Source organism: Piliocolobus tephrosceles, chromosome 6, assembly GCF_002776525.5.
Source record: "Piliocolobus tephrosceles isolate RC106 chromosome 6, ASM277652v3, whole genome shotgun sequence".
NCBI classification, from domain to species: Eukaryota; Metazoa; Chordata; class Mammalia; order Primates; family Cercopithecidae; genus Piliocolobus; species Piliocolobus tephrosceles.
This window is the reverse complement of record NC_045439.1, coordinates 111418250-111439557: the sequence shown is the minus strand read 5'-3', so window position 1 is coordinate 111439557 and position 21308 is coordinate 111418250. Positions and strand designations below refer to the sequence as shown.

General features: G+C 42.1%; 1 pseudogene across 1 annotated transcript; it reads left to right on the top strand.

Moving 5' to 3' along the window:
• The first annotated feature begins 7821 nt into the window (after positions 1-7821).
• LOC111552938 lies at positions 7822-16244 on the top strand (annotated as a pseudogene). The gene is made up of 2 exons (XR_002734776.2): positions 7822-8032; positions 15074-16244. The product of XR_002734776.2 is annotated as an immunoglobulin-binding protein 1 pseudogene (transcript).
• Positions 16245-21308: the final 5064 nt, after the last annotated feature.

Below are 21308 nucleotides of genomic sequence, written 5' to 3'. Positions count from 1 at the left end.
TTAAGCAATCACCTCACCTCATCTTCCTAAGTAGCGGGCATGGTGGCATGAGCATGGTGGTGTGCACCTGTATTTTTTGTAGAGAGGGGTTCTTCTTGTGTTGTCCAGGCTGGTCTTGAACTCCTAGCCTCAAGAGATCCTCCTAAAGTGCTGGGATTTCAGGCAAGAACATCCATGCCTGGCCTCAACACCTTGTAATAACAACTTGCTAGAACCACAGAAGTTCTGCTGGAACTTAAGTCAGAACTGGAACATTGCTCTGTTAGAATGAATGAGCAGTAAAGTCAATAGAGAGCTACCAGAGTGTGCATTCCTGAAAGTCCTGAAGAATAGGTGAGTCCAGTTGCCAACACAGAGAAGATAGGGTAGGAACCAAAAAGGGGTTGTGGTTTGCCGAGAATCAGTCACTAGAATGTCAGGAAGAACATTCACATCAAGTCAGGGCCAAGTGAGCCAGAAATTAAGAGACTAAAAAAGATGTCTTACCAGCTCAAAAATTAGAGACTAAGATGAGTCACGCTGCCACGGGGAAAAAAGTGTATCCTTGGGTAAAATAGTGTATACAAACAAATGCTTCCTGGAAACTAGACTCTCCTTTTGGGTTAATGATCAAGAGTTTTCCATAGTCATTGTCTTTTCAAAAAATCAGGTATTTATTGAGCATATGTTGTATGCCATCGCCATTTTAAGAACTGTACTTGGACATGCATGCACCCTGTCCCTCAACCACTGCTGCTGCCTCCTTGTTCTGTCACTCCTGGTGCTGCACTGTGTGTTCGTTCAGAGAGGAGCTGGTACCTCTTTTGTGAAGCGGCAGCTGAGAAGACTCTGGCATTTGCCATGGCCGAGGAAAAGCCCAAGGCATTGTTAATGAGGCAGATCAGATTCCCATTTGACAGTCAGCCAATCATTGAAACAGCCACACCTGCACAGGTGGAAATGGAGGCTGTAGATATAATTGATGTGTTCCACCAGCAGATAGGAGGTGTCTACTGAAAACGGAAACTGCTTCTTTACTCCGGTTCCCATTTTTTTATTGTACATAAAGTAATTGGTATATGTGGATACACGTATTGCATTATTTTTTTTTTTTTGAGATGGAGTCTTGCTCTGTCACCCAGGTTGGAGTGCAGTGGTGCGATCTCGGCTCACTGCTACCTCTGCCTACCAGGTTCAAGCAATTCTCCTGTCTTAGCCTCCTGAGTAGCTAGGACTACAGGCACCCAACACAACAGGCTAATTTTTGCATTTTTAGTAGAGACGGGGTTTCACCATATTGGTCAGGCTGGTCTCGAACTCCTGACCTCAGGTGATCCACCCACCTTGGCCTCCCAAAGTGCTGGGATTACAGGAGTGAGCCACCACGCCCGACCCATATTGCATTTTTTAAACTAAATAGCAATGGTATGTTTTGATTGACATCAAGTGGAAGTGGGATGGGAAAAAATATTGATTCTGTGAAAATACTTGCTTTCTCCATTAGTGGCATGCTCATTCAGCTCTTATCTTTATATTCCAGTAAGTTATTTTGCTCTCACTGTTTTAACAAAACAACATAAAAATCCTTGTATACCTTGTTCAATTGGAGAATTTTAATGTTTTTCATTTATCCTTGTTAAACCAAGGACAATTTTATAACCTTTTTGTATGCACCTGTTACACACAGGGCAATCTGTCTTGAAGTAGGGATAAATGACTCTGAAAAAAAAAATCATAGTTCTTCCTTCAAGTGTTTTGTTTAAATAAACTTCTTGTTTAAAATGAAAAAAAAGATATTTACTTGTATTATCTTTTAATCTTTACAACAACCGTATGCAGTAGATACTTTATCTTCATTTTATTTTATTTTATATTTTTGAGATGGAGTCTCGCTCTGTTGCCCAGGCTGGAGTGTAGTGGCATGATCTTGGCTCACTGCCAGCTCCGCCTTCCGGGTTCACACCATTCTCCTGCCTCAGTCTCCTGAGTAGCTGGGACTACAGGCGCCCACCACCATGCCCGGCTAATTTTTTCTATTTTTAGTAGAGACAGGGTTTCACAGTGTTAGTCAGGATGGTCTCAATCTGCTGACCTCATGATCCGCCTGCCTCGGCCTCCCAAAGTGCTGGGATTACAGGCGTGAGCCACAGCGCCCGGCCTATCTTCATTCTATAGATGAAGAAATGGAGGCAAAGGAGGATAACAAGATTTTCCAAAGTTACTCATCCAGCAAATATTAGAGCTACGACTCCAATCCAAACTACCTAACTCTAGTGCTTACACTCTAAACCACAATGGTAGGTGGCTCCCTGTAGTTTTAATTCACATTTATTATTTATCACTTCACTGGGCTCAGCCTACTCTTGAAAGAGATGGCCGAAGACATGCATCTATGTCCGGATATTATATTATTATTATTATTATTTTTCGAGACAGAGTCTCATTCTGTTGCCCAGGCTGGAGTGCAGTGGCGCAATCTCAGCTCACTGCAAGCTCCACCTTCCAGGTTCACACCATTCTCCTTCCTCTGCCTCCCGAGTAGCTGGAACTACAGGTGCCCACCACCACACCTGGCTAATTTTTTGTATTTGTAGTAGAGATGGGGTTTCACCGTGTTAGCTAGGATGGTCTTGATCTCCTGACCTCATGATCCTCCCACCCCGGCCTCCCAAAGTGCTGGGGTTACAGGTGTGAGCCACCACGCCTGGCTTCATGTCCAGATATTATTGTCTCATTTTTCTTGTTAAGAACATAGTATTTGGGTCAGATGCAGTGGCTCATGCCTCTAATCCCAACACTTTGGGAGGCCGAGGCCAGTGGATTGCTTTAGTCCAGTAGTTTGAAACCACTTTGGACAGCATAGGGAGGCTCTGTCTCTATAAGAAATTTTAAAAATTAGCTGGGTGTGGTGGCACACTTGTGGACCCAGCTGCTGGGGTGTTGAGGGGAGGATCACTTGAGCCCAGGAGGTTGAGGCTACAGTGAGCCATGATCACACCACTGCACTCCAGTGTGGGCAACAGAGCGAGACTCTGTCTCAAAAAGATAGTATAAATAATAAAAAGAAAAAAGAATAATATTTAATAAAATTTTGAAAAAGGACAACTTAAGGAAAAAAATCTTTAACTTTATCCCATTTGGAGTTTAAAAGCCTCTATGTAGTTTGCTGCACAAAAGCACTTGCAATTTTGTCATCAGAATTCTTCATGGTCGATTTTGCTCAATTTTGATTTGTTTTTTGTAGAAAATAAGTTAGCCGGGCACGGTGGCTCACGCCTGTAATCCCAGCACTTTGGGAGACTGAGGTGGGCGTATCATGAGGTCAAGAGATCGATACCATCCTGGCTAACACAGTGAAAGCCCGTCTTAACTAAAAATACAAAAAATTAGCTGGGCATGGTGGCACACGCTTGTAGACCCAGCTACTCAGGAGGCTGAGGCAGGAGAATCACTTGAACCGGGAGGCAGAGGTTGCAGTGAGCTGGGATCACTCACTGCACTCCAGCCTGGAAAACAGAGCGAGACTCCGTCTCAAAAAACAAAAACAAAACAAAACAAAACAAAACATTCTTGGACTATTTTGAGGAAGTAAATATATTCATGATCTTGATTGCGTTACTGATACAGGTGTATACATGTCAAAGCACATCAAATTGTACAGTTTATTGCATGTCATGAGCTTAAACTTTTTTTACAATTTTATTCTCTTAAAATTTTATTGTAAAAAGATTTAAGCCCATGAAAGAATGAGTGAACTATAATTATATAAAACAACACAGATTAACTTCACAAACATAATGTTGAACAAAGATTGGAAACAGGCCAGGCGAAGTGGCTCACGCCTGTAATCCCAGCACTTTGGGAGGCTGAGGTGGGTGGATCACCTTCGGTCAGAAGTTCGAGGCCAGCCTGGCCAACATGGCGAAACCCTGTCTCTACTGAAAATACAAAAATCAACCAGGCGCGGTGGTACATGCCTGTAGTCCCAGTTACTCAGGAGGCTGAGGCAGGAGAATTGCTTTAACCTGGGAGGTGGAGGTTACAGTGAGCCGAGATTGCAACATGCATTCCAGCCTGGGTGACAGAATGAGACTCCCTCTCAAACAAAAATAAAAATTAAAAAAGAAAGAAAGAAGCCGGGTGTGGTGGCTCACGCCTGTAATCCCAGCACTTTGGGAGGCAGAGACGGGCGGATCACGAGGTCAGGAGATGGAGACTATCCTGGCTAACTCAGTGAAACTCCGTCAGGAGGCTGAGGCAGGAGAATGGCGTGAACCCGGGAGGCGGAGCTTGCAGTGAGCGGAGATCGCGCCACTGTACTCCAGCCTGGACGACAGAGTGAGACTCCATCTCAAAAAAAAAAGAAGAGAGAGAGAGAGACACAAAAAAAGAAAGAAAAGAAAGAGAGAGAGAGAGGAAGGAAGGAAGGAAAGAAAGAAGAAAGAAAAGAGGCCAGATACAAAGAGTACACCAATGTGTGATTCACTCTTAAAAGATGGTAGTATAAGGCAGTCTTCTGGGGTGGTAGTGATTTTCTGTTTCTTGAGCTGGATTATCACATGGGTATATTTACTTCATGGAAATTCATTGAGCTGTGCAGTTAAGATTTGTCCACTTTTCTGTATGTTATTCTTCAGTAAAATGTTTACCATAAAGAGTGAGGCACATGTGCTATAATAAAAGGGAAATAATATGAAAATCAACTGTCTCAGTAAAAAATTTACAACTGATATTGCACAATAGTTATGTAAGACCTGACCATTAGGAGAAACTGGGTGAAGGGTACAGAGAACCTCTCCGCACTAATTTTTCAACTTCCTGTGAATCTACAATTATTTCAAAATTTAAAAATACTATCAACACTGATATTTTAGTGTGTGAACCCCAATTAGATTTTCTTGTTTTTTCTTTTCTTTTTTTTTTTTTTTTTGAGATGGAGTCTGGCTCTGTTGCCCAGGCTGGAGTGCAGTGGCACGATCTTGGCTCACTGCAACCTCTGCCTCCCAGGTTCAAGCCATTCTCCTTCCTCAGCCTCCAAAGTAGCTGGGACTAAAGGCACATGCCACCACGCCCAGCTAATTTTTTGTATTTTTAGTAGAGACTGGGTTTCACTGTGTTAGCCAGGAACATCTTGATCTCCTGACCTCGTGACCCACCTGCCTTGGCCTCCCAAAGTGCTGGGATTACAGACGTGAGCCACTGCACCCAGCCTAGATTTTCTTTCTTTCTTTCTTTCTTTTTTTTTTTTTTTTTGGAAACGGAGCCTCACTCTGTCCTCTGTTGCCCCAGCTGGAGTACAGTGGTGTGATCTCAGCTCAGTGCAACCTCTGCCTCATGGGTTCAAGTGATTCTCCTGCCTCAGCCTCCCGAGTAGCTGGGATTATAGGCACGTGCCACCATGCCCAGCTAATTTTTCTATTTTTAGTAGAGATGAGGTTTCACCATGTTGGTCAGGCTGGTCTCAAACTCCTGACCTTGTGATCTGCTGGCCTTGGCCTCCCAAAGTGCTGGGATTACCAGTATGAGCCACCGTGCCCGGCCCCAGCCTAGATTTTCTACTTATATTCTCCTTCTAAAAATTCCTCTTTCCTGTCTACTCCTCAGAATTGAAGTGAAAATCATTTTCAATAGAGGCTGTCCCAACTATAGATGACAGCTGATAAGTCCTGGGATGGACATCTGCCCCAATGTGGGCCGGTTGGAGCCTTTTCCTGGGACATGGCGTTTGGACTGAGAAACAGCCATCTCTCTTCATGTGTCCACACTATAATTTGTAAACTGAAGAGCTGCCAGCATGTTCTGTTTTCCACCTTGTGGTTCGGGGAAGCAGAAGAACCTGATGGACAGAGAGAAAGCAGAATGAAGCTGATGTACAAAGGGAGGAGGATACACGAGATAGAGTCTCTTTGACATTCACCTTCCTGGCTCCTTATGTCCAGTTCAATTTGTGTCCTTGGGTTCTGTGAGACTCTTTATGTGTTTAAAATACATTCACCTTGTTATCTAAGAGAAATCAAGATCCATTCAGATTTCTATTACTTGCAACCATAATCCTAACTAGCACATCTACGAAGATGCACAGTTTTTGTCCTGTGGCTTATACTTAGTATATGTCTTTTTTTTTTTTTTTAATTTATGAAGTATGAGACCAGGAGCAGTGGCTCAAGCCTCTAATTCTAGCACTTTGGTAGGCAGAGGCAGGAGGATTGCTTGAGCCCAGGAGTTTGAGATCAGCTTGGGCAACAAGGTGACATCGTCTCTTAAAAAAAAAAAAAAAAAAGTAGCTGGCATGAACCTGTGGTCCCCACTACTTGGTAGGCTGAGGTGGGAGGATTGCTTAAGCCTGGGAGGTTGAGTCTGCAGTGAGTCATGATTGTACCACTGCATTCCAGCCTGGTGAAAGAGTAAGACCCTGTCTCAAAAGACAAACAAACAAATATAATAAAGTATGACTTTACTGTATGTAAGATAAAGATTGGCACTCGTGCATAGTACAATCACAGAAGATATACTAAAGATCGTTTAACCCATCCCTCTTATTTTCAGATGAGAAAACTGCAGGTTAAGGGCCTTAGCCAAAGTCATACAGCCAGCTGCTAGAAGCATCAGACCCAGCATCCTGTCACCTTTCCCACGTCAATATTACACGGTAAGTCCTGGAGAGAAATATCAGGATGCTCCACTGAGGGTTTTATTTGTTTGCATATAGTATATTAACTGCATAATGAATTAATCAGAACATAGTCAACAAGGACCTACTTGAGAGATCAAATGAATAAGAGATGATGTATAGGGATATAAATAGTTATAATTATAGGTACTTAATTCTAAAAACAATCTTTAACTTGTATCATTATTAGTCATGGAGGTATCCCATGTGTCACTTAGAACAGATATACATAGTCTATTGAGAGTTAAAAAAAAAAACAATTTGAGGACAGATTACTCAAACATTTAAATTCAAATAGTATCTAGAATTGAAAAAAAAAATTAAGACTATATTCAACAGGATGTAAATACTAAGTTTGACGTAAACTTCCTGAGAAGCGGAGGTTTGCTCGGAAACTTCCTGCTCGGTCATAACAGAGAGCTAGAACACATCAGTCTACCTCTCTTGATCTGGTCTGATACTGTTGGTTCGAAATGCTGATTTGGGATTATTCTTAGCCAAAGTAGCCAAAGCACAGCATTGTGTTGACTGTATTTTGGGAGATAACTATAAGGTGGGAAAGAAGTATTATCCAGTTTTTAAATAAAAAGGAGTCTAATGAACATGTGACTTCCTGGAAAGCAAAGCACAGAATGGAAAATGTATAATTAACAGCTTTCAGTTTTCTGTTCTCTTTATTGAAGTAGCTGTTCCTATCACTGCCAGACCTTTGGCCATCCAAAGTTGCAGCTGTCTACTTTTTGTTTATATTTTGTTAAGACAAGGTTTCACTCTGTCTCCCAGGCTGGTGTGGATATGGATGTCCTATACCTAATCAATCTCCAGCTACTGGACGTTTAGGTGGTTTCCAATTTACTACCATTATAAAACAACGCTGTAGTAAATCATCATACATAAATCATTCTGCAAATATCTGATTATTTTCTTAAGTTTTTAGAAACTGAACTCTTTAGTCAAGGTATTTAATCATTTTTAAGGCCTTTGTGACACTGCTGTAAGCAACAGATGAGGATTTCCTATTTTGATGGGTGGAACTTTTCTAGGGGTGGTAATATCTCTTACGTGAAGACTTGTTTTGTTTTGAAGATGCAGGAAGTGATCTAACAGACTTTCCTTGCTGGCACACTGTACCAGGAAGGAGACACAGCACTTTATCCACCCTACTTGGCCAGTTTGGTATTTGAATGGAAAGCGCAAGTTTGTGTTTGAGGTGGTGTGTCACACTTGTGTCATGTGAGACACAATACGTAGATCAAAAAGGAGAAAAACCTTTGGGCAGTTCTATTAGTCTCCAGTGTGCTTTTGCTAAATATCTTCAATTAAGCAATCTAATACAGATGGATGGTACTCGTCTTTCTTCCCTGAATCCTCCCTTCTTCAAAGGTGACAACTAATATCATTATTTTCATTAAATATCCATAGGCTGAAAGTTCAGGTTCTCAAAGATAGTTTCTTTCTTTAATTGTAATTTTTACTAAAACAAAGAAAAAGAAAACCAAGTGTCATTAACTTTGATTTGAGTATATGTGTGATGAGGGTTAATCCTTTCCTGTTTTAATGTGTATGATACTAAGTGTATCTGCCCAATTTTTATTTATTTATTTTTTGAGACAGTCTCGCTCTGCTATCTGGGCTGGAGGGCAGTGGTGCAATCTCGGCTCACTGCAACCTCCACCCCTGGTTCAAGTGATTCTCCTGCCTCAGCCTCCTGAGTAGCTGGGATTACAGGTGTGTGCCACCATGCCAGGCTAATTTTTATATTTGTAGTAGAGATGGGGTTTTGTCATGTTGGCCAGGCTTGTCTCAAACTCCTGACCTCAGGTGATCCACCCGCCTCGGCCTCCCAAAGTGCTGGGATTATAGTGGTGAGCTACCAGGCCTGGCCCTGTCTCAAATTTTAGTGCAGTGCAATCTATCACTAAGAAATTTCAAAGCTGTTATTTAAGATGTTAATTATATAATATACAAATATCACAGTTGTGTGGTTTAACCTGTTAAGACATGCTTAGAAAAGACAGCGTGAGTATACTGACTTTATTACAAGCCTATATTGGAAGATATATAGTAATATATAGGTACATATAACTCCCTGTAACAATAGGTTATGCGTTATTTAAAAACATAATGTCAAACAACATTACAGTTGGTAATTTATTTAAAGACTACAGGCTTGCCTGTTCACTGCTGCATTTCTACCCTGGACATTTGTGGATATATTACTATATATCAGGTTTATATACTTTTACTATAGGTATGTAAATATTTGCTGAATGAATAAAAAATAGGAAGATAATTTTAAAAGGTAAAAAATGGCATTTAATTTACAAAACATAATAAACAAAAGTTCTAAGTGGTATTAAGTTCTAAAACAAACCAGATTTGTCAATATAGTTCCAAGTTTAATCTAATTCCAAACTTAAAAATGATGGCATGTAATATCAGTTCATTGAATACTGTAATTAGATATTAAAAGTTCAGAGATGAGTAGTAAAGGCAGAGTGGGACTTGTAATACCAGGGTCAAAGGTAGAGCTTGGGGTCTGACTAAACATTTGAAAAAAGACATCAGCCTGGGTGGGCAGGTGTCTATGAAGGATGAGAAAGGAGGCAACTTCTTTTTTTCTCTGGTTCTGTGGGCTTCTCTTTAACGTTTGTTTTTTCACTCTTTATCATCCAAAACTAAAGGATTAATGAACTTTGGAGGATCTGAGCAACTGATCTTCAGTAAATAGGTAACTTGACACAGTCTTAGGGGAATTAATGATAGTGTATGATAGACTTAATGGAAGCTTAGAAAACACTCTTTTTTTGGTTAACTACCATATGTACTCTATTTATTTATCTATTTATTTACTAAAGGTAGTCAAGTGAAGCAGTGCGAGTAGAAAAAGAACAAAGAAATCTGTAACTGGTTGTGATCAATTAGTCATAAACACCACTGCACTCGGACCAGCCCATATGCACTCTTTAAAACTTAAAACTTTTACCATAATCTTAAATATCAGAACAAGTCAGAAAGCTTGTTTTTTTAAAACCTTTTTTTATTATGAAATGTATTACACATAACAAAGGCTGTATAAAACATATATATAGATTTAAAAAATAATAAAGAAACATTTATGTATGTACTCACCAGCTTAAGAATAATTTTTTGGTTAGGCACAGTGGCTCATGCCTGTAATCTCAGCACTTTGGGAGGCCGAGACTTGAGCCCTGGAGTTTGAGACCAGCCCGGGCAACAGAGACCCCATCTTTACAAAAAATAAAAAATTAGGCTGAGCGTGGTGGCTCACGCCTGTAATCCCAGCACTTTGGGAGGCGGTGGTGGGTGGATCACAAGGTCAAGAGATCAAGACCATCCTGGCCAACATGGCGAAACCCTGTCTCTACTAAAAATACAAAAATTAGCTGGGTGTGGTGGTGCGTGCCTGTAATTCCAGCTATTCAGGAGGCTGAGGTAGGAGAATCACTTGAACTTGGGAGGCGGAGGTTGCAGGGAGCCAAGATCGTGCCACTAAACTCCAGCCTGGTGACAGAGGGAAACTCTGTCTAAAAAAAAAAAAAAAATATTAGCCAGGTGTGGTGGCTCACACCTGTAATCCTAGCACTTTGGGAGGCTGGGGTGGGCAAACTGCTTGAGCCCAGGAGTTTGAGACCAGCCTGGGCAACTTCGTGAAACTCTGTCTCTACAAAAAATTTTAAAAAATTAGCTGGGCATGGTGGTGTGCATCTGCAGTCCCAGCTAGTTGGGAGGCTGAGGCTGCAGTGACACATGATTGTGCCACTGCACTCCAGTCTGGACAACAGAGTAAGACCCTATACAAAAAACAAACAAAATTTCTTAAATTAACTATTTATGAGAATTGTCAGGTTGACTGTCTGTTTTCCAGCTGAGTTTCACAAAATGGAGCCTGCTTAATAAAACAGATCGATACATTCAAATCCACAGGCTCTGGTAATTTGTACTAAAGAATACTTATTTCCAGAATTGACCAGAGTTATCACAGAATTAGGAGTGTATTATTTTACAGAATAGTAGAGAACTAATTAAGTACCTATGACTTGTAAAAATAGAACCTCATGGTTTTTAAATGGAAAAGTCTGACTGGAAACTACAGTCCTTTAATATTAATTTCTAAACTCAGAAGTGAGATTATGATACAATCAGTTGGCAACTATCTAAGTTTTTCCTAGGCAATACCTTCCTTGGCTGGGTAAAGAATGTATCTTCTCACATGCATATTAATTTCTTTGAGTGAAATCTGAGTTAGGTATAAGTTAATATTTATCAAACAGAATCTGTATTAGTTATCTCTTGCTGTATGAAAAATTACCCCCAAACTTGGTGCCTTAAAGCAATAAACAATTATTTTCTTACGGAGTCTATGAGTAAGGAAGCTAGGCAAATGTTACTTGGGTCTCTTGGCTCTGGGTTTCTCATAAGGCTGTATAAAAGGTGTTGAGCAGGTGCTGCAGTCATCTTAAGGCTTGACTAGGTGTTGATGTTGGTAGGACTTAGTCCCTATCAGGGTGTTGGACTCAGGGCCTCCATTCTTCACTGGCTGTGGACTAGAGGCTACCCTCCTTTTTTCTGCCACATGGACCTATCCTTTGGGCAGTTCACAACACGGCAATTTCCTTTGTTGGAATGAGCAAGTGAGAGCGCAAGAGAGAGTGAGAGGAAGATGAAAGTCAGTCTTTTGTAACCTAATCTCAGAAGTGACATTCTGACACTTTGCCATATTCTATTCTTTTGAAATAGGTCATTAGGTCCAGCCCATGCACAAGAGGAGGAAATTACACAAGGATGTGAAAACCAGAAGGTACGGTACTTAGGAGCCATTTTAGATGCAGCCTACCATAGTAACTCTAGAAAGAAGGAAATACAAAAAGTAAAAATGCTTCAAAAGCAAGTGGTGCTAAAAAAAAAAAAAAAAAAAAAAGAATAGAAAAAGGAAAAGAAAGTGAAAATGCTAACTCAGCTAAGAGTCATCATTAAAGAATATCTTTTGTATGGAGAGATGGCATTATTGATGATGATTCCTTTAGGATAGGTGGTCGGGAATAGAAAGACTGCTAATTTAAGAAAGAATACTTCTCACGCTGGGTGCGGTGGCTCACGCCTATAATTCCAGCACTTTTGGAAGGCCGAGGCGGGCGGATCATGAGGTCAGGAGATCAAGACCATCCTGCCTAACACGGTGAAACCCCATCTCTACTAAAAAATACAAAAAACTAGCCGGTCGAGATGGCCGGCGCCTGTAGCTATTCGGGAGGCTGAGGCAGGAGAATGGCGTAAACCCGGGAGGCGGAGCTTGCAGTGAGCTGAGATCCGGCCACCGCACTCCAGCCTGGGCGACAGAGCGAGACTCCCTCTCAAAAAAAAAAAAAATACAAAAAATTAGCCGGGCGTGCTTGCGGGCGCCTGTAGTCCCAGCTACTCGGGAGGCTGAGACAAGAGAATGGCCTGAACCCGGGAGGCGGAGCTTGCAGCGAGCCGAGATCGCGCCACTGCACTCCAGCCTGGGTGACAGAGCGAGACTCCCTCTCAAAAAAAAAAAAGAATACTTCTCACAAAAACAAAGATGGTTCTATGATTTATGGCCATTGCTCACCATTTGTAGAGTTTCTTGCTGTTTTTTACTTTACAATTTTTATAGTGAAGCAAACATTAAACATGAATCAGCAAAGCGGTACTGTGATTTACAACTCAAAAACAATTCTGGGATACACCAATCAATCAGTAAGAACTTACTGAGCACCTACATGTGCTAGAAAGTTACTGATACTAGAAAAGTATAAAACAGTATCTGTCCTCAACTAGTCTGTGGCAGGTCTCAAAAATCTATGCAATAGGAATTAACCCCTTACTAGGGTATTGTATCCGATCCTGGGCTCTAAATTCAAGAGATGAAGAAAATGGGAAAAAAATCCAGAGGCATGATTAACCAAAGGATTAAAAATTAGAAAACACAAAATAGCAAAACAACAACAACAACAACAAAATTAGAAAACAGAATTAATGTGGAAAGGTTAAAGGCACAGTGCTTATTTAACCTGAGAAAGGTGAAAGTTGCTCCAGTAATCATCTTTAAGTTTATGAATAGTTACACAGGAGATGGAAATAAATGTTTGTGCCCTCAATGAGAAATCTACCAAGAGAACGGGATTTCTAATATAGTATGTACATTAAAAAGTCTTAGAATATACATATTAAGAGAATTGTTTAGGAAGGGTCAATGACTTTATTTTTTTTTAGGGCTTCTTTAAAAAATGTTTCCTCACTATTTTGACAATTATCATGAAAAAAATTCAGTTTAGAATCTAGAACTGACCTGGATGGGATTCAAGGATAGCTGGCAGGGGCTGCACAGTCCCTGATTCCTCCCGGGCGGTGGGAGCTAAGCTACTAGAAACAGGAACTCAGTTGGTTTCTCAGGTCAGACAAGAAAGGGAAGGCCAGGCCAGAGGCGCCACAGAACTCCCATTAGTTTTGAATGACAACTTTTAAACCTGCAAGGTCTTTGCTCTGGAGGGAGACATTAACTTTATTATACAGGAAAGTAAACAACCCTGATCTCTGCTCTGAAGGGAAATACTATCACTAAATTAAAGATCACCTGTAATCCCAGTGCTTTGAAAGATCAGGGCAGTGGCTGGGTGTGGTGGCTCACACCTGTAATCCCAGCACTTTGGGAGGCTGAGGCAGGAGGATCCCTTGAGCCCAGAGATTTGAGAGCAGCCTCAGCAACACAGGAAGACCCCATCTCTACATAAAATTAAAAAATCAGCTGGGCATGGGGGCACGTGTCTGTGGCCCTAGCTACTCAGGAGGCTGAGGAATGCACCACTGCACTACAGCCCGGGCAACAGTGAGATCGTGTCTCAAAAAAAAAAACAAAAAACTTTATTTGACTATTCTGAATATACCATATTGAGATAAACTAGCTGTTCTCAAGAGCCCCTTTACATAATAAGATCAGATAAATTATTATTATTATCATTATTATTATTATTTTGAGACGGAGTCTTGCTCTGTCACCCAGGCTGGAGTGCAGTGGCCGGATCTCAGCTCACTGCAAGCTCCGCCTCCCGGGTTCACGCTATTCTCCTGCCTCAGCCTCTGGAGTAGCTGGGACTACAGGCGCCCGCCACCTCGCCCGGCTAATTTTTTTGTATTTTTTAGTAGAGACGGGGTTTCACCGTGTTAGCCAGGATGGTCTCGATCTCCTGACCTCGTGATCCGCCCGTCTCGGCCTCCCAAAGTGCTGGGATAACAGGCTTGAGCCACCGTGCCCGGCCCAGATAAATTATAATTGTTGAGGTTTTTATACTTTTTTTTTTTCTTTTTTGAGATGAAGTCTTGCTCTGTCACCAGGCTGGAGTACAGCGGTGTAATCTCAGCTCACTGCAACCTCCACCTCCCAGGTTCAAGTGATTCTCCTGCCTCAGCTACCCTAGTAGCTGGGATTACAGGTGTGCACCACCACACCCAGCTAATTTTTGTATTTTTAGTAGAGATGAGGTTTCACCATGTTGGCCAGGATGGTCTTGATCCGCCCGCCTTGGCCTCCCAAAGTGCTGGGATTACAGATGTGAGCTGCCATGTCTGGCACCCCCTGCTCTTTTTTTTCTTTGAGACAGAGTCTATGTCGCCCAGGCTGGCGTGCAGTGGCACGATCTCAGCTCACTGCAACCTCTGCCTCCTGGGTTCAAGCGATTCTCCTGCCTCAGCCTCCTAAGTAGCTGGGACTACAGGCGCCTGCCACCACACCCGGCTGATTCTTTGTATTTTTAGTAGAGATGGGGTTTCACCATGTTGACCAGGATGGTCTCGATCTCTTGACCTTGTGATCCGCCCGCCTTGGCCTCCCAAAGTGCTAGGATTATAGGTGTGAGCCACTGCGCCCAGCCAGGATTAAAATATTTTAGAATAATTATTATGCTGCTATATTAGAAAAGCACATCCTTCCCACTTAGTAACCATCCCATTTAGCCTCCAAAAGGACCAAAAGATGCTTTGTTCTTAGATGATTAGTGGAAGATGATAACCACATCTGTGCCCATTGGCACTCTTACACAGTGACATTTCCGCTGTGCCTTCCTTTTTGTCAGAGGTAGCCTTCCGGGATCATTTCATCCATTTGACAGGAGTGCTGACAAGAAACTCTTAGGTGATCAGGATCTAATAAGCCTGTGAGAGAGGTGGTTGTGTTAAAACCCCTTTTCAGTTGTACCTCCTTTATAAAAACTGTTTGAAACTTTCCACACCTCTTCTTGGCCCAAAGGTGATTATTGTTTGGAAAATGTGAGATAACTCATCTAAGTTGAGGTTTTCTTTTAGTACTCCCAGGAGAAGATATATTTCTCTTTTCACTTTGAAAGTTTTCCTTTAAAAATAATTTCTTGTTCATCCCTCTCCAAGATGGCTGCTGAAGACGAGTTACTGCTGCCACAGCTCCCCGAGCTGTTCAAAACCAGCAAACAGTTTCTGGATGATGCAGAAGTAGCGACTGAACCTGCCAGTTCCCAGATAGTCCAGGAGAAGGTGTTCAAGGGCCTGGACTTCCTTGAGAAGGCTGCCGAAATATTATTGCAGCTCGACTTTTTCAGCTAAAATGAAGATTTGGAAGCAATTGCTTCCACCGACCTGAAGTACCTGTTGGTGCCAGTGTTTCAAGGAGCCCTCACCATGAAACAAGTCAAGCCCAGCAAACGTCTAGATCATTTGCAGTGGGTTCGAGAACACTATAAACTACTTAACTGTGCCATTGATGTCATGTGGCAGAGTTTGAGCTGCCCAAAACCAAGAACTCAGCTGAAAATCACACTGCTAATTCCTCCGTGGCTTATCCTAGCCTCATTGCTATGGCATCTCAAAGACAAGCTAAGAGAAAGACACAAGCAGAAGAAGGAGTTGGAGCATAGGCTGTCTGCAATGAAATCTGCTGTGGAAAGTGGTCAAGCAGATGATGAGCGTGTTCGTGAATATTATCTTCTTCACCTTCAGAGGTGGATTGATATCAGCTTAGAAGAGATTGAGAGCACTGACCAGGAAATAAAGATCCTGAGAGAAAGAGACTCTTCAAGAGAGGCATCGACTTCTAACTCATCTTGCCAGGAGGGACCTCCAGTGAAACCCTTCATTCTCACTCGGAACATGGCCCAAGCCAAAGTATTTGGAGCTGGTTATCCAAGTCTGGCAACTATGACAGTGAGTGACTGGTATGAGCAACATCGGAAATATGGAGCATTACCAGATCAGGGAATAGCCAAGGCAACACCAGAGGAATTCAGAAAAGCAGCTCAGCAACAGGAAGGTCAAGAAGAAAAGGAGGAAGAGGATGATGAACCAACACTCTACAGAGCTCAGGAGTGGGATGACTGGAAGGGCATCCATCCTAGGGGCTATGGCAGCCGACAGAACATGGGCTGATCTTCCCACAACACAACAGGACTGCAGGGTGCACACTTCCCAAGCCAAGGAAAACCATGCAGTCCTCACCTCCCTGGGTTTCCGCTTCAGCTGTGTACAACAAAGGCAAAGATGCTAAATCTTGTTTTGCATTCAATAAAGTGTTCACTGATTAAAAAAAAATTCTTCTGAGATGCCTTCTCTGTTCTGTCATTCTGCAACTTGGGCTGGAAAATGATACTAATTATTTTTGGCTTGATTGGAGTAACTACTGGCCACTTGAAAATTAAATTTTGGCTGGGCGCAGTGGCTCACACCTGTAATTCCCACACTTTGGGAGGCTGAGGTGGGCAGATAACCTAGGGTTGGGAGTTCGAGACCAGCCTGGCTAACATGCTGAAACCCCATCTCTACTAAAAATACAAAATTAGCTGGGCATGATGGTGCATGCCTGTAATCCCAACTACTTGGGAGACCAAGGCAGGAGAATCACTTGGACCTGGGAGGCAGAGGTTGCAGTGAGCTGGGATCGTACCACTGCATTCCAGCCTGGGTGACAGAGTGAGACTCTGTCTCAGAAAAAAAAAAAAAAAAATTAAATATTATGCTCAATATCTCCCATATTTAAAAGCAAAATTTTCAAATTTTACTTAAGAGCAAAATTGCAGTGGAACAGTGAGTTTTCAAAATGTTTCTAGTCCTGGAATCTGTTTAAGACTTGAAGCAGTAAAGTAGAAATATAGTGTTTGTGGGTGTGGTGTCTGCCACCTGTAATCCTACCACTTTGGAAGGCTGAGGCAGGTGGATCACTTGAGGTCAGGAGTTCAAGACCAGCCTGGTCAAATAGTAAAACCCCATCTCTACTGGGAAAAAAAAAAAAAAAAAGAGCTGGGAATGGTGGTGAGTGCCTGTAATCCCAGCTACTTGGGAGGCTGAGGCAGGAGAATCACTTGAACTCAGGAGGTAGAGGTTGCAGTGAGCCGAGATTGCATCACTGTACTCCAGCCTGTGCAACGGAGTGAGCCTCTATCTCAAGAAAATATAAATAAAAAATAAATAAATAATACGGCCAGGTGCAGGGCTCATGTCTGTAATCCCAGCTCTTTGGGAGCTGAGGCGGGCAGATCACCTGTTAGGAGTTCAAGATCAGCCTGGCCAACATGGTGAAACCCTGTCTCTACTAAAAATACAAAAATTAGCCGGATGTGGTGGTAGGCACCTATAATCCCTGCTACTCAGGAGGCTGAAGCACAAGGATCACTTGAACCCGGGAGGCGGAGGTTGCAGTGAGCAGAGATTGCACCACTGCACTCTAGCCTGGGTGACAGAGCGAGACTCTGTCTAAAAAAAAAGAAAGAAAAAAGAAACATAATAAGGAATTAAAATAGCTTTTTATGCACGTTTTCTAAAAGCCTTTGAGATATTACCTAAGTTGCTTAATAATTAGCTAGTACAATATCTTGATAAAGTATCATGATTTTCTTATTTGTCAATTGTTCATTTTACACCTTTTTTTGCTTTTCTACTTTTAAAGATTCCTCCAACTTATGATTGAAAAAATTAAAATGCAAAATATATTCTTATTAAACATTTGAATTGTCCATATAACTAAGAAAACATTAGGAAATAAAAACTTTATGCTGTGACTTCTGCTACCATCCAGGATGGTGTAACAGGGACCAGAATTAACCTCCCACCTAAAATACTTAAAAAACTGAACAAAATATACTATTTAATTGTTTTCAGATATCAGACAGGAGGCAGTGCAGGACAGTGATTTCTCAGAGAAGGAAACAAAAACGTTGAGTCCTATGATTGCTGTAGGAGAATTTCCAGGCTGCAGCACAGGGAGGAGCAACCCAAACAGATGTTGGCCACCTCTTTGAGTTGAGCAAACAGTAAGAAGATCTGGGAGGTGAAGGCATCAGAATTTACATGGTAAAAATCAGAGGAGAAAACTACATAATAGAAGAGCTCAGAAGGGTTCTCCTTGAGTCTTCAGCTGAGTTCTGATCATCAGAACATGTATGTGAAGAAAACGACTAAAATTTGAGAAAAAAGCACTGGAGAAGAACAAGTACAACAAAACTTGGATTTAAACAGGACCAGAAACTGTGGTCCAACCAGATAGAGTGGAAAAACCTCCTAAGATGCAAGGCATTGAGTAGAGTCTTGAGAAGGTATTGCTTCAGTAGCTGAGCCAAATAAACCCCATATTAAAGGCTGTAATGGACCTTCCTACAGAGATTCAAGGCTGGGTATGGTGGCTCACACCTGTAATTCCGGAACTTTGGGAGGCCGAGGTGGGCGGACCACCTGAGGTCAGGAGGTCGAGACCAGCCTGGCCAACATGGCAAAACCTCATCTCTAGTAAAAATACAAAACTTAGCTGGGCATGGTGGCACATGCCTGTAATCCCAGCTACTCAGGACGCTGAGGCAGGAGAATTGCTTGAACCTGGGAGGCAGAAGTTGCAGTAAGCCTAGATAGTGCCATCGCACTCCAGCCTGGGTAACAGAGACACACTCCATCTCAAAGGAAAAAAAAAAAAAAAGGCGGCTGGAAGCGGTGGCTCATGTCTGTAATCCCAGCACTTTGGGAGGCTAAGGAAGGTAGATCATGAGGTCAGGAGTTCAAGACCACCCTGGCCAAGATGGTGAAACCCTGCCTCTACTAAAAATACAAAAATTATCTGGCATGGTGGCAGGCACCTGTAATCCCAGATACTGAGGAGGTTGAAGCAGGAGAATTGCTTGAACCTGGGGGGGGGCAGAGGTTGCAGTAAGCCAAGATTGCACCACTGCACTCCAGCATGGGCGACAGAGTAAGACTCCATCTCCAAAAAAAAAAAAAAAAAAAAGGAAAAAGGCTGGGTGCAGTGGTTTACACCTGTAATCTCAGCACTTTGGGAGGCCGAGGCAGGTGGATTACCTGAGGTCAGGAGTTCAAGACCAGCCTGGCCAACATGGTGAAACCTCATCTCTACTAAAAATACAAAAATCAGTCAAGTGTGGTGGTGGGCACCTGCAATCCCAGCTACTTGGGAGGCTGAGGCAGGAGAATTGTTTGAGCCCGGGAGGCAGAGGTTGCAGTGAGCAGAAATCGTGCCACTGCACTCCAGCCTGGGTGACAGAGTGAGACCCCACCTCAGCGGGGGGGGGAAAAAAGATTCAAAGTAAGCCTTGAAACAACCAATCAAATAGTTTCCAAGTAATACAACTGCATCCCAGAACAAAACCCAAAACATTTAAATACAGAAAACTCCAGCACAATGGAATCCAAAAATTAGAAGGCTTTTGAACAAGAAAATACAACCTATAACAAGGAGAAAAAACAATCAATAGAAACAGACCCAGAAGTGACAAGGACAATAGGATTTGTTAGTTAAGAACATTAAAACAGCTATTCTAACTATACTCCATATCTTCAAAAAGGTAATGGAAAGTTTGAGTATGATAAGAAGAGGAATATAAGATATTTTTAAGACTCAAAACAGCGAGAGAAGAAAAAAGAAACAATGTCTCAGATGGACAATATACTAGAGGGGATTAACAGCAGATTACTGCTAAAGAAAGGATTAAGGCCGAGCACAACGGCTCACGCCTGTAATCCCAGCACTTTAGGAGGCTGAAGATCAGGAGTTAGATCTAACACCTGAGATCAGGAGTTAGAGACCAGCCTGGTCAACATGGCAAAACTCTGTCTCTACTAAAAATACAAAAATTAGCCAGGTGTGGTGGCCTGCACCTGTAATCCCAGCTACTCAGGAGGCTGAGGCAGCAGAATTGCTTGAACTTGGGAGGCAGAGGCTGCAGTGAGCCAAAATTGTGCCACTGCACTCCTGCCTGGGTGACAGTGTGAGACTGTCTCAAAAAAAAAAAAAGAAAAAGAAAGGATTAATAAACTTGAAGGCATAGCAATATAAATCATCAAAAATGAACCACAGAAATATAAAAGATGGGGTTGAAAAAAATCAGATCTCAATGACCAGATCTCAGATCTCAATAATCAGATCTCATTGCACTGTGGGAAAACATTAAGCAGCCTAATACATGTGTAGTTGGAGTCTCAAAAGAGGGGAAAAAAATGGAGGGATAGAATAAATATTTGAAGAAATAATAGCCAAAACATTTTCCAAATGTGATCAAAACTATAAACCCACAGATTCAAGAAGTGCAACAAACTCCAAACAAAAGAAACACAAAATAAAACACACCAGTGCACAAATGAAAGTCACAAAAAGAATATATTAAAAACAGGGCCAGGTGTGGTGGCTCATGTATACAATCCCAGCATTTTGTGAGGCACAGGCAGTAGGATTGCTTGAGCCCAGGAATTAGAGACCAGCCTGGGCAACATGGCAAAAACCTATCTCTAAGAAAAATAAATAAACAAAAAATAAAAATTAGCCAGGTGTGTTGCTGCATGTCTGCAATCCCAGCTACTGGGGAGGCTGAGGTGGGAGGAAAACCTAACCCTAGAACGTCAAGGCTGCAGTGAGCCATGATCACATGACCACACTCCAGCCTGGGTGACAGAGACCCTGTCTCAGAAAAACAAAACAACAAAACAAAACAACAAAACAGCCAGAGAAACAAGCTACAAGTGCTGAGGAAGAAAGGCAAGAATGACAGAACAGTGTGGCTCACGCCTGTAATCCCAGCACTCTGGGAGGCTGAGGCAGGTGGATTGCTTGAGCCCAGGAGTTCAAGCGGCCTAGGCAACATGGTGAAACCACATCTCTACAAAAGATACAATAATTAGCTGGGTGTGGGGATGCATATCTATGTCCCAGGGACTCAGGAGGCTAAGGTGGGAGGATCACCCAAGCCTGGAAGGTAAAGGTTGCAATAAGCCATGATCACACCACTGTACTCCAGCATGGGTGACAGAGAGAGACTCTGTATCAAAATAAAGTGTAAATTCAGTGGTTTTTAGTATCATCAGTTGTGCAAGTATCACCAAAATCTATTTTTAAATTATTTTTATCACCTCATAAAGAAACCCTGTACCTATTAGTAATCACTTCCCATCTTCTCTTACTCCCATCCCAGCTCTAAGCAACCAGTTGTGTGCTATCTCTGTAGGTTTGTGTATTCTAAACATTTCATATACATTGAATCATATGATCTTTTGTGACTTGCTTCTTTACACAATGTTTTCAAGATCATTGGGTTGTAGCACGTATTATTACTATCTTTTAACCTAAGTAAAATTTCATCATATGGATATACTACATTTTATT